This window comes from Pan paniscus, chromosome X (genome assembly GCF_029289425.2).
Source record: "Pan paniscus chromosome X, NHGRI_mPanPan1-v2.0_pri, whole genome shotgun sequence".
Lineage (NCBI taxonomy): Eukaryota > Metazoa > Chordata > Mammalia > Primates > Hominidae > Pan > Pan paniscus.
The window spans coordinates 157890262-157902551 of NC_073272.2; positions in this window are offsets into that span (position 1 = coordinate 157890262).

Below are 12290 nucleotides of genomic sequence, written 5' to 3' on the forward strand. Positions count from 1 at the left end.
CCAAGTTACACAGATAGCTGTGTAGATATTTCCATGTTTATACAGACAGCGGTGTAGATATTTCCATGTTTATACAGATAGCGGTGTAGATATTTCCATGTTTGTACTGATAGCGGTAGAGATATTTCCATGTTTATACAGATAGCGATTTAGATATTTCCATGTTTATAGATATGGGGGTGTATATATTTCCCCGTTTATAGAGATAGCGGTGTAGTGATTTCCCTGTTTATAGAGATAGCGGTGTAGGTATTTCCATGTTTATACAGATATCGATGTAGATATTTCCATGTTTATACAGATGGCTCTGTAGGTATTTCCAAGGTTATACAGATGGCAGTGTAGATATTTCCATGTTTATACAGATGACTGTGTAGGTATTTCCATGGGTATACAAATGGCAGTGTAGATATTTCCATGTTTATAGAGATGGTGGTGTAGATATTTCCAAGTTTATACAGATGACTCTGTAGATATTTGCATGTTTATACAGTTGGCGGTGTAGATATTTCAATGTTTAAAGAGATAGTGCTGTAGGTATTTCCATGATTATACAGATAGCGGTGTAGATATTTCCATGTTTATGGAGATAGCGGTGTAGGTATTTCCATGTTTATAGAGATAGCGGTGTAGATATTTCCATGTTTATACAGATGGCTGTGTAGATATTTCTATGTGTATACAGATGGCAGTGTCGATATTTCCATGTTAATAGAGATGGAGGTGTAGATATTTCCTTGTTTATACGGATGACTGTGTAGATATTTGCATGTTTATATAGATGGCGGTGTAGATATTTCCATATTTATAGAGATAACAGTGTAGATAATTCCATGTTTACATAGATAGCGGTGTAGATATTTCCATGTTTATAGAGATAGCGGTGTAGGTATTTCCATGTTTATAGAGATAGCGGTGTAGATATTTCCATGTTTATACAGATGGCAGTGTATATATTTCCATGTGTATACAGATGGCAGTGTAGATATTTCCATGTTAATAGAGATGGAGTTGTAGATATTTCCTTGTTCATATGGACGACTGTGTAGATATTTGCATGTTTATATAGATGTCTGTGTAGATATTTCCATGTTTATAGAGATAACAGTGTAGATATTTCCATGTTTACATAGATAGCGGTGTAGATGTTTCCATGTTTATACAGATGGCGATGTAGATATTTCCATGTTTATAGAGATGGTGGTGTAGATATTTCCTTGTTTATACAGACATCGGTGTAGATATTTCCATGTTTATACAGATAGTGCTGTACATATTTCCATTTTTATACAGATAGCGGTGTAGGTATTTCCATTTTTTACAGATAGCGGTGTAGATATTTCCATCTTTTCACAGATAGTGGTGTAGATATTTCCATGTTTACACAGATAGCGGTGTAGATATTTCCATGTTTATACGGATGGCTGTGTAGATATTTACATGTATATGCAGATTGCAGTGTAGATATTTCCATGTTTATAGAGATGGTGGTGTAGATATTTGCATGTTTATACAGTTGACTGTGTAGATATTTGCATGTTTATATAGATTGTGGTGTAGATATTTCCATGTTTATAGAGATAACAGTGTAGGTATTTCCATGTTTATATAGATAGCGTTATAGGTATTTCCATGTTTATAGAGATAGCGGTGTAGGTATTTCCAGGTTTATACAGAAGGCGCTGTAGATATACCCATGTTTATACGATGGTGGTGTAGATATTTCCTTGTTTATACAGATAGCGGTGTAGATATTTCCATGTTTATACAGATAGCTCTGTACATATTTCCATTTTTATACAGATAGCGGTGTAGATATTTCCATCTTTTCACAGATAGCGGTGTAGATATTTCAATGTTTACACAGATAGCAGTGTAGATATTTCCATGTTTACACAGATAACTTTGTAGATATTTGCATGTATATACAGATAGCGGTGTAGATATTTCCATGTTTATACAGTTAGCAGTGTAGATGTTTCCATGTTTATACAGATAGCGGTGTAGATATTTCCAGCTTTACACAGGTAGTGGTGTAGATGTTTCCATGTTTATACAGATAGCCGTGTAGATATTTCCATGTTTATACAGAGAGCGGTGGAGATATTTCCATGTTTATACAGATGGCGTTGTAGATATTTCCATGTTTATACAGATGGTGGTGTAGATATTTCCAGGTTTATACAGATGACTGTGTAATTATTTCCATTTTTATAGAGATGGTGGTTTAGACATTTCCATGTTTATAGAGATAGCCGTGTAGATATTTCCATGTTTATACAGACAGCGGTGTAGACATTTCCATGTTTATAGAGATAGCGGTGTAGATTTTTCCATATATATACAGATCACGGTGTAGATATTTCCATGTTTATAGAGATTGCAGTGTAGATATTTCCAAGTTTATACACATAGCGGTGTAGATATTTCCACATTTATTCACATTCCAGTGTAGATATTTCCACGTTTATACAGATAGCAGTGCAGATATTTCCACGTTTGTAGACCTAGCGATGTAGATATATCTACGTCAATACAGATAGCGGTTTAGATATTTCCATGTTAATACAGATAACAGTGTAGATATTTCCAGATTTATAGAGACAGCGGTGTAGATATTTCAATGTTTATACAGATAGCGGTGTAGATATTTCCATGTTTATAGAGACAGTGGTGTAGATATTTCCATGTTTATCCAGAGAGCCGTGTAGTTATTTCCATGTTTATACAGTCACTGGTGTAGATATTTCCATGTTTTAACAGATAGCCGTGTATATATTTCCATATTTATACCGACAGCGGTGCAGATATTTCCATGTTTTACAGATACCGGTGTAGATATTTCTATGTTTATAGAGATAGCGGTGTAGATATTTCCATGTTTATACAGATAGCGGTGTAAGTATTTCCATGTTTATAGAGATAGCGGTTTCGATATTTCCATGTTTATAGGGATTGCGGTGTAGATATTTCCATCTTTATAGGGATAACGGTGTAGATATTTTCCATGTTTATAGAGATGGAAGTGTAAATATTTCCATGTTTATAGAGATAGCGTTGTAGGTATTTCCATGTGTATAGGGATGGCTGTGTAAATATTTCCACGTTTATACAGATAGCGCTGTAAATGTTTGCACGTTTACAGAGATAGCGGTGTAGGTATTTCCACGTTTATGCAGATAACTGTGTAGATATTTCCACGTTTACAAAGATAGCGGTGTAGATATTTCCACGTTTATGCACATCGCAGTGTACATATTTCCACGCTTATAGAAATAGCGGTGTAGATATTTCCACGTTTATAGAGATTGCGGTGTAGATATTTCCAAGTTTAGATAGCGGTATAGATATTTCCACGTTTATACAGATTGTGCTGTAGATATTTCCACGTTTATAGAGATAGCGGTGTAGATATTTCCAGGTTTATACATATAGCGGTGTAGATATTTCCACATTTATACTTACAGCGGTGTAGATATTTCCAGGATTATAGAGATAACCGTGTAGATGTTCCCACGTTTATGGATATAGCGGTGTAGATATTTCCATGTTTCTAGAGACAGCGGTGTAGATATTTCCATGTTTCTAGAGATAGCGGTGTAGATATTTCCATGTTTATAGAGATAGCGGTGCAGATATTTCCACGTTTATAGATATAGCGGTGTAGATATTTCCATGTTTCTAGAGACGGCGGTGTAGATATTTCCATGTTTATAGAGATAGCGGTGTACATATTTCCATGTTTATAGAGACAGTGTTGTAGATATTTGCATGTTTATAGAGATAGCGTTGTAGATATTTCCATGTTTATAGAGACACTGGTGTAGATATTTCCATGTTTATACAGATAGAGGTGTAGATATTTCCATGTTTATAGAAACAGCGGTGTAGATATTTCCATGTTTTTACAGATAGCGGTGTAGATATTTCCATGTTTATAGAGATAGCGGTGTAGATATTTCCATGTTTATATAGATAGCTGTTTACATATTTAAATGTTTATACAGATAGCGGTGTAAATATTTCCATGTTTATGGAGATAGCGTTGTAGATATTTCCATGTCTATAGAGTCGGCGGTGTTAATAGTTCCAAGTTTATACAGATAGCATTGTAAATGTTTACACATTTACGTAGATAGCAGTGTAGATATTTCCACGTTTATACAGAAAGCGGTGTAGATATTTCCACGTTTACAGAGATTTTATGAAAAGTTATTTTATGAAGACGAAACAAGTCATTGGGGTACCTAACTTATGGCATTTTTTTGCATTGAGAGTGTTAAAAATACCCCTCCCCTAACCAAAACCCTGAGAAATAGAGCCAGGGAAGGCCATGCAAAAAAGGATTCTTGGACTTGTATGCCTGATAACAAAAACTTGTCACAGAAGACTGCAAAAAACACAATCTTGCACAAGGCCCATTGCAACTTTGCACACAACAATGCTTCTGAAGGATATTTGCCCAACAACTGCCTGTCCAACCTGGGCCTGGCATCACCTTTGTTATTGATCTTTGTAGCCAAGGATAATCATTTCCAAATGATTATATAATCTTCCTCATTTTTTCTTTTGTCTTCCTTTACCTCCGTGAATATGCATATAGTTTACTCTGCCTTGCCTGTTTCTATTGCAAGGCTCTGTTTCCAAACGAATATCTTTTTCTTGTGGAGAGTCTCTCTCTGTTTGTTATTTAGGTTGATAAGAGAAATGTGAACATTTGAGAGCTCAGGTAAAAGGCCTTAGTCTACAGTGAAACTCTTTTGCACCCTTAGATGCTTACTTCCACTACAACTTGCAGGTGGGCCTTGAAAAGTTCTTGGAATAAATTTGAGCTTTGTTCTTCTCCGATTCATTTAGCATAGATTCTCAAAATGTGGTCCCTGGACCCACAGCATCAGTATCACCTGGAGATTGTTAGAAATGCAAATCATCGGGCCTCATTCCAGACCCTCAGCTGGAAACTCTAGGGGCATGGCGAGACCCTCTGTAGCTGAACAAGCCATCCAGGTGGTTTTGATGCAGCTAAAGTTCTGGAACAACTAATGTAGCCCCATTTGGGAAACTTGGCTCTACAGGCCTCCCTAGCTGGTAAGCTGCTAGCATTTTCTGTTTGCTGGTTTCTTTGTTTTGATACAGGGTCTTGCTCTGTTGACCAGACCGTGACCTCCTGGGTTCAAGCGAGGACTCAGCATCCTGAGTAGCCAGGACTACAGGTATGTGCCACCACCATGCCCAACTACTTTTTGTAATTTTTTTTGTAGGGATGGGGTTTTAGCCCAGGCTAGTCTCAAACTCCTAGACTCAAGCAATCTGCCCACTTTGGCCTCACGAAGTGCTGCGATTATAGGCATGGGCCACCACTCCTGGCCCAAAGTTCATATTTTAACTACTAACCTAAATTATTTTAAAAACAAAAGTCTCCTTGGACTCAAACCAGGTCAGAGTGAGATGATCATGTGCCTGTTTTGTGCAGGGTGAGGTGAGATTATTATCTAGGAAACAGCTGAAATGTCCTGAGGGTGACAAAGAGGAGCTCTGTTTTCAGCCAAATATCAGAACCAGGGCCACTGCCTGCCACCGAACCACAGTGGGGACCCCTACTTTGTGTTTATCTGTGGTTGCTACGCTTGCCCACCTAGGTGGGAACCCCGAGAATGACTCCAGACTTTTCCAGGGACTGCATGCCTGGGTATTTTTACAATTTATGTGTAGACTTTGTTCGGGTGGAAAAGTTATTTTATGAAGACGAAACAAGCAATTGGGGTACCTAACTTATGGCATTTTTTACATTGAGAGTGTTAAAAATACCCCTCCCCTAACCAAAACCCTGAGAAATAGAGCCAGGGAAGGCCATGCAAAAAAGGATTCTTGGGCTTGTATGCCTGATAACAAAAACTTATCACAGAAGACTGCAAAAAACACAATCTTGCACAAAGCCCATTGCAACTTTGCACACAACAATGCTTCTGAAGGATATTTGCCCAACAACTGCCTGTCCAACCTGGGCCTGGCATCACCTTTGTTATTGATCTTTGTAGCCAAGGATAATCATTTCCAAATGATTATATAATCTTCCTCATTTTTTCTTTTGTCTTCCTTTACCTCCGTGAATATGCATATAGTTTACTCTGCCTTGCCTGTTTCTATTGCAAGGCTCTGTTTCCAAACGAATATCTTTTTCTTGTGGAGAGTCTCTCTCTGTTTGTTATTTAGGTTGATAAGAGAAATGTGAACATTTGAGAGCTCAGGTAAAAGGCCTTAGTCTACAGTGAAACTCTTTTGCACCCTTAGATGCTTACTTCCACTACAACTTGCAGGTGGGCCTTGAAAAGTTCTTGGAATAAGTTTGAGCTTTGTTCTTCTCCGATTCATTTAGCATAGATTCTCAAAATGTGGTCCCTGGACCCACAGCATCAGCATCACCTGGAGATTGTTAGAAATGCAAATCATCGGGCCTCATTCCAGACCCTCAGCTGGAAGCTCTAGGGGCATGGCGAGACCCTCTGTAGCTGAACAAGCCATCCAGGTGGTTTTGATGCAGCTAAAGTTCTGGAACAACTAATGTGGCCCCATTTGGAAAACTTGGTTCTACAGGCCTCCCTAGCTGGTAAGCTGCTAGCATTTTTTGTTTGCTGGTTTCTTTGTTTTGATACAGGGTCTTGCTCTGTTGACCAGACTGTGACCTCCTGGGTTCAAGTGAGGACTCAGCCTCCTGAGTAGCCGGGACTACAGGTATGTGCCACCACCATGCCCAACTACTTTTTGTATTTTTTTTTTGTAGGGATGGGGTTTTAGCCCAGGCTAGTCTCAAACTCCTGGACGCAAGCAATTTGCCCACTTTAGCCTCACGAAGTGCTGGGATTCTAGGCATGAACCACTGTGCCCAGCCCTGCCAGCTTTGTATAAGCTGAGGAGTTTTTAAAAATACCTAGACTCAGGGGAAACCCCAGACACTTAAGTCAGATTCTCTGGGAGGTGAAGCCCAGGCACTGGTATTTTTAAAGTCTCTACAGATGGTTCTAATGTGCTGCTAAGTTAGAGAACCGCTGATCTAGACCAGGCCTTTTCAAACTTAATGTGCACGTGAATTACCTGGACCTTGTTAAAATGCAGATTCAGTCTGCATAGGCCTGGGGTGGAGCCTGAGCTTCTGCATTTTTAACAAGTCTCTAGAGGATGCTGCTGCATCTGGGCTGCTAACTACACTTGGAGATAGGAGGTTCTGGAGAGCAGAGGAAAGAGCATGTACCATAACCTAGGGGCTGGTAGTCCTGACTTCCGAGCCAAGGTTTGCCTTTATGTGGCTGGCAACTTGCTTGGACTCCTACCTCAATTCTTTGGGCCCAAGGTTTGTCCTGCCTCAGAAGGATGTCAAGAAAATTGAGTGAGTAATGCAGAATTGTTTCTTAAAGTGTGTGCAGATGCTCCATGAATTTAGAGAGTATGTGGATGCACGTTAGTAAATTTTAGTAGTTGTGACCATGTTGTTATGAGTACTTAGAACAAGTAATAATGGCTTTTGATGTATAGTAGTAAGAAAGCTTCCTTTTAAAAGGCATGTATTTAAGTTTCAAAAGTGGGGCTATTTAAAAATATATGAAATAAATAATAGTAGAGGTAATTGACAGAGCAAAATTAGGAAGGCAGGATGAGAATGACTCAAGTTTGGGAAATGCTGAGAAAGCAGATGCCCAAGGGCTATGAAAACTTAAAAAAATAGGTAGCACTTGATTTGGATTGGCTGAATGAGATGATGTGTTTGATCATTTATGGGGTTGGCATTTGGCAACATGCACTGGGTGGCTGGGATCACTGTTTATTAAAAAATATTTGAGTCTCTACTTTGCACTAGATACTCTTTTAGTCTCTTGGAATAGGGATTGGGGGGAAGGCAGGATAAAAACAAATCATTTATGCCCACAAGAAAATTGCAGGAAGATAAAAGTCATGAAATAAACTCTATGCTTCTAATTTAATATTATTTTATAGATTATGAGAAAAAAATTTTGCTCACTATCAGCTAGGAAAGCTGTCTTAGCACAACCATTCATTCTTGCACAAATCAAAATCAAGACGAGCCAGATTTAGTTTAATATTCTTTCACAGATTATGAGAAAAAAGTTCTAATTTAAATTTTTTTATAGATTATGAGAAAAAAGTTTCGCTCTCTATCAGCTAGGAAAGCTGTCTTAGCACAACCATTCATTCTTGCACAAATCAAAATCAAGATGAGCCAGAAGGCTCCATTCTGACAGCTTCTAATGGAGAAGCTACATTTACTGGACATGGGGAAAGTTGCTGGGATCTAAGGACTGTGCTCATTTCTTGAACTAGATAAATGGTCTTGGTGTAGCATAATACCAAAACTTCTTGTCGCAGCCCATAAGGACAGAACTCAATCAGCCTGAAAAGGAAGTCAGTGACTCCGACTCAACACAGGAATGTTCTGTGATTCCTAAAGAAGGATGTAGGAGTGTGGCACAATTCAACCACAGTCTGTGGCCCTGTGCCTCTGCCTTGACATGAGTGGGATTTCCCAGCTCGTCATTTTCTTCTTATCTAAGACATTGGGAACAAATTACTTGACCTCCTCTGGGCTTCAGTACTCCCACTCATCAAATTAGAGGACTGGGCAGTCGCTAGGCTCTCTTTAGGCATCATAGTTTAGTTTCTGTGATTTTAAATTTGAGAAGGGGTGTCTAAGGGAGAATACATAGGGGAGGGGGAAAGGCTTATTAAAAGTGTAGTTAGACACTGAATGTTTAAGAATTGCATTTTGTAATAATACCTTTACCTAATCAGGACTGACAATCTTACCTGATGACAGCACCTGGAGGAATGGCTGCATTCAAAAATAAAAATGAAATAAAACAAGACCTTATTTGAACTTAGCAATAATGCTGATTCCTCTTTTTGATTTGAGGAGGTTATAGCTGTTGTAAATGCTTGAATTGGGTCTGCCCAGGCAAAACGGAGTCAAGAGTCCATGTCGGATGAATTTTAACAATGTAGACAATAGAAAGGGTTGCTTAAACTGCCCCTCTTTTACCAAAACACATTTACAAATGAAAGAACAACACTTCCATTTTTTATAAGCATTTTTTGAGATGAAGTCTTCCTTTGTCACCCAGAGTGGAGTGCAGTGGTGCGATCTTGGCTCACTGCAAACTTTGCCTCCTGGGTTCAAGTGATTCTCCTGCCTCATCCTCCCGAGTAGCTGGGACTACAGGCGCTCAACACCATTCCTAGCAAATTTTTGTATTTTTAGTAGAGACAGGGTTTCACCATGTTGGCCAGGCTGGTCTCGAACTCCTGACCCCAGGTGATCCGCCGACCTCGGCCTCTGAAAGTGCTGGGATTACAGGCGTGAGCCAACACGCGTGGCCAAAAAATTTCCATTTTTAATTGCAGGGTCTGGGGAATTAAATTGCGTCCATAATTTCTTGCATCTCTCCGCTCGGGCTTGCATGAATGCAGAGGGATGGGGAGGACTTCTTGAGGCAAGCATCCCCCTCTTGTCGCCTGCCATCTGGAGAGAGAGGGCTGTGATTTATCTCACTTTAATCAGGAAGGACCCGATGGGTGGATGGAGAGGTCTGACGGCTTTGTTGCTCCATGTGGGAAAGAAACGGACAGAGTGAATTTGTGTATGATCCCTAAGGAGAAAGTGTCTTTGTGCTCTATTTCTTTTTGACCTGGAGCCCCTGAAAGCAAGCTAGTTACAAGTTGAAATAGGCCATTTCTAAAGTGTGATTTTGTTTGTGTATGAGCCTTGATTACAAAGGGGAAAAAAATCCGCTTAATTTACATACACCACATGTAGTGCAGGATCCCCTGGGCTGTCTTTTCAGGTATCAGGGAACTTTGATGAAAGTCGCTTGTCTCATCTAGGAGTCATTTCATATTGTTTAGCAGAGCCTGGTATTAACATTTCCTTCCAACTGTTTACTGGAATCTGTGTGTTCCCTTCAAGTGATGCATACTAGGTGCACAGGCTTCCTGCCACTGTCATCCTAATCTTTCCTTGCAGACAGGAGCAGAGGGGAGAGCGCTGAGCCAGGCCCCAGCTTGCTTTTCTTTCCTGACACAGCCCGGCTCCGCTGCACTTCTCAGCTCTTGCTCTAGGTGGTGATGTTTGACCATTTTCTTCATGTGACCCTCCACTCGGTAATATAAATTCATTCAGAGGATGACCTGATATCAAAAAAAATTCCTTTTGATTAGTAGAATCAACTTGTTTCTTCACACGATACTCTTCCCACTGAGACACATGGAGACAATTCTGACTCCAGGTTTGCAACCTTGAGGTTTCTCTCAGATGCAATAAAAAAAACAAAAAAGCATTTTGAGTGGCACAGTGATGCCAAGTGCATGATCATGTTTGTCTGCTCAAACATTAAAGGGAAACTTGTGGGTTTGAGGATGCCCAGCAGCACGACAGCTGCCAATGTAAATGAGCCGTATAGAGAGAGAGCGGGCGGGAGGGGACTACAAACTTCAGAATATGAGCTGATCGTTTATAAGTTTAAAAAAAAAAAAAAAAAACAAGTCAAAAGGGAGCCCAGGATGGTGCAAGAAAGAGGAGAAAGGAAGATTTTCCTTGCAGCTAATCAGGAGAGTTCATAAGGGCTGATTACATGAGTGGAAGCCTTAAGTTCTTTTTTTAAAAAAATGTGAAAATTTGCATGTATGTATGCATGTATGTATGTATGTATGTATAGCTTCGTGTATTACCATTATTATTGCAATCAGCAAATGGATTTACTTCCTTTATCTCATGGGCTCCTTCCCACTCACTTCTGGCAGCACATTTTCCTTTCTCCTTCATCCCAGAACACCTAAGAACAGATGCGCTTCCTAACCCTGGCTCCAGGGGACTTTAAACAATGTAAACAGTGCACCTCTAACATGGTTCACTGCTTAGAGAACGTGTGTCCCATTTTAAAACTGTGACTCCTTTATATTTTGCAGTGCTTATTTTAATAAGAGACATTGGACTTGTGACTTATTTTTCATGGAGGAGTGAGCTTAATGGTTGAAAGTAATCGATAAACTTATTTTTCCTCTGATGCCATCAGCCAAGATCCTATGGCAATAGTAAGAGGATGACACTGGGCTGGCACCCCCTCCATAACATATTTGGACCTTGTTTTTCCCCCAGAATGCACATGCAATAGCTTTGGTTTGGTAAGAGAGAGATGGTGTACTTGGTTTCCTTCTGTCACACTTTTGGTGAAATGAATTAGACTTTTAAATCAGGAAATTCAGCGAGATGAGTTAGATTTTTGCACAAGAGCAGTGGAGGACTTCCAGCTGGTTGGGGGAATGATACGGAAATATCTTGCTAAATCAGGGTCTGGTGGAATGCTGCTCCCCTGGCAGGCTCCTCTTCACAGGGAGCAATCTGTGGGTTGCTTATAGAACAGAGCGAGCAGGAGGCATAGCATGGTCTTGCTCAGGGGAAGACCCGGTGTTCAGATGTTTGTCATTAGGAACTGGGTGTGGGCTTTTTCAAGTTAAACTGAAGCAGCAGTTCTATTAGGAAGAGCCTCCCAGATCAGCATCTTCTGTTTCTGGATACTCTCCCTTTGAAAAGCCAGGTTTCAGCAAAAAGCTTTGCTAATGGTGAAATTGCACAACTGAAACCCTATGGGAGCAATGGGAAAGATGGAGAAAGAGGTGGTTATATCATGTACTTCAACAGTTTATTTAGAGGCTGTTGACGTTAGAATAACAAGCCAAGACAAACAAAAATACTCATTTTGGATGAAAATATTGTCTTTTCATGTTATTATAGATAGCTGAGTCCTAAGACTTATACAGAAACACATTTTCCTAATGAGTGGCTGATTTTTCTGGTTGTGCAAGTAATATCCAAATTGTTGTACAAATGTTTGGCTCAGGAGCAAACATTGTATTGCATATTGAGCTGATCACTTGCCCTTTCTAAGGTAAGCCCTCACCTCTGCTTTCCCTTCATCTTGTCATTTCTGTTTGTTGGGTACAGGTTTCCTGTTGGTTCTTTCTGTTGGCTCTGATGTAACATGAATGAAGTTCTTAACATCCTTTCAGACATAAACACAACTTAGCTCATTGTTTCTGAGTTCATATAGAGGTTTTCTTGCCCCTGAGACTTTCGTGTCAGACAGCTGGATGTTGCTGTGTTCAAGGCTCTATATGTTGATTTTGTATCCTACAACTTTACTGATTTCACCTATCAGTTCAGTTCTAACAGTTTTCAAATTGTATTTATTTGTTTTTGTTTTTTAAATATTGTATGTTTCATTTTA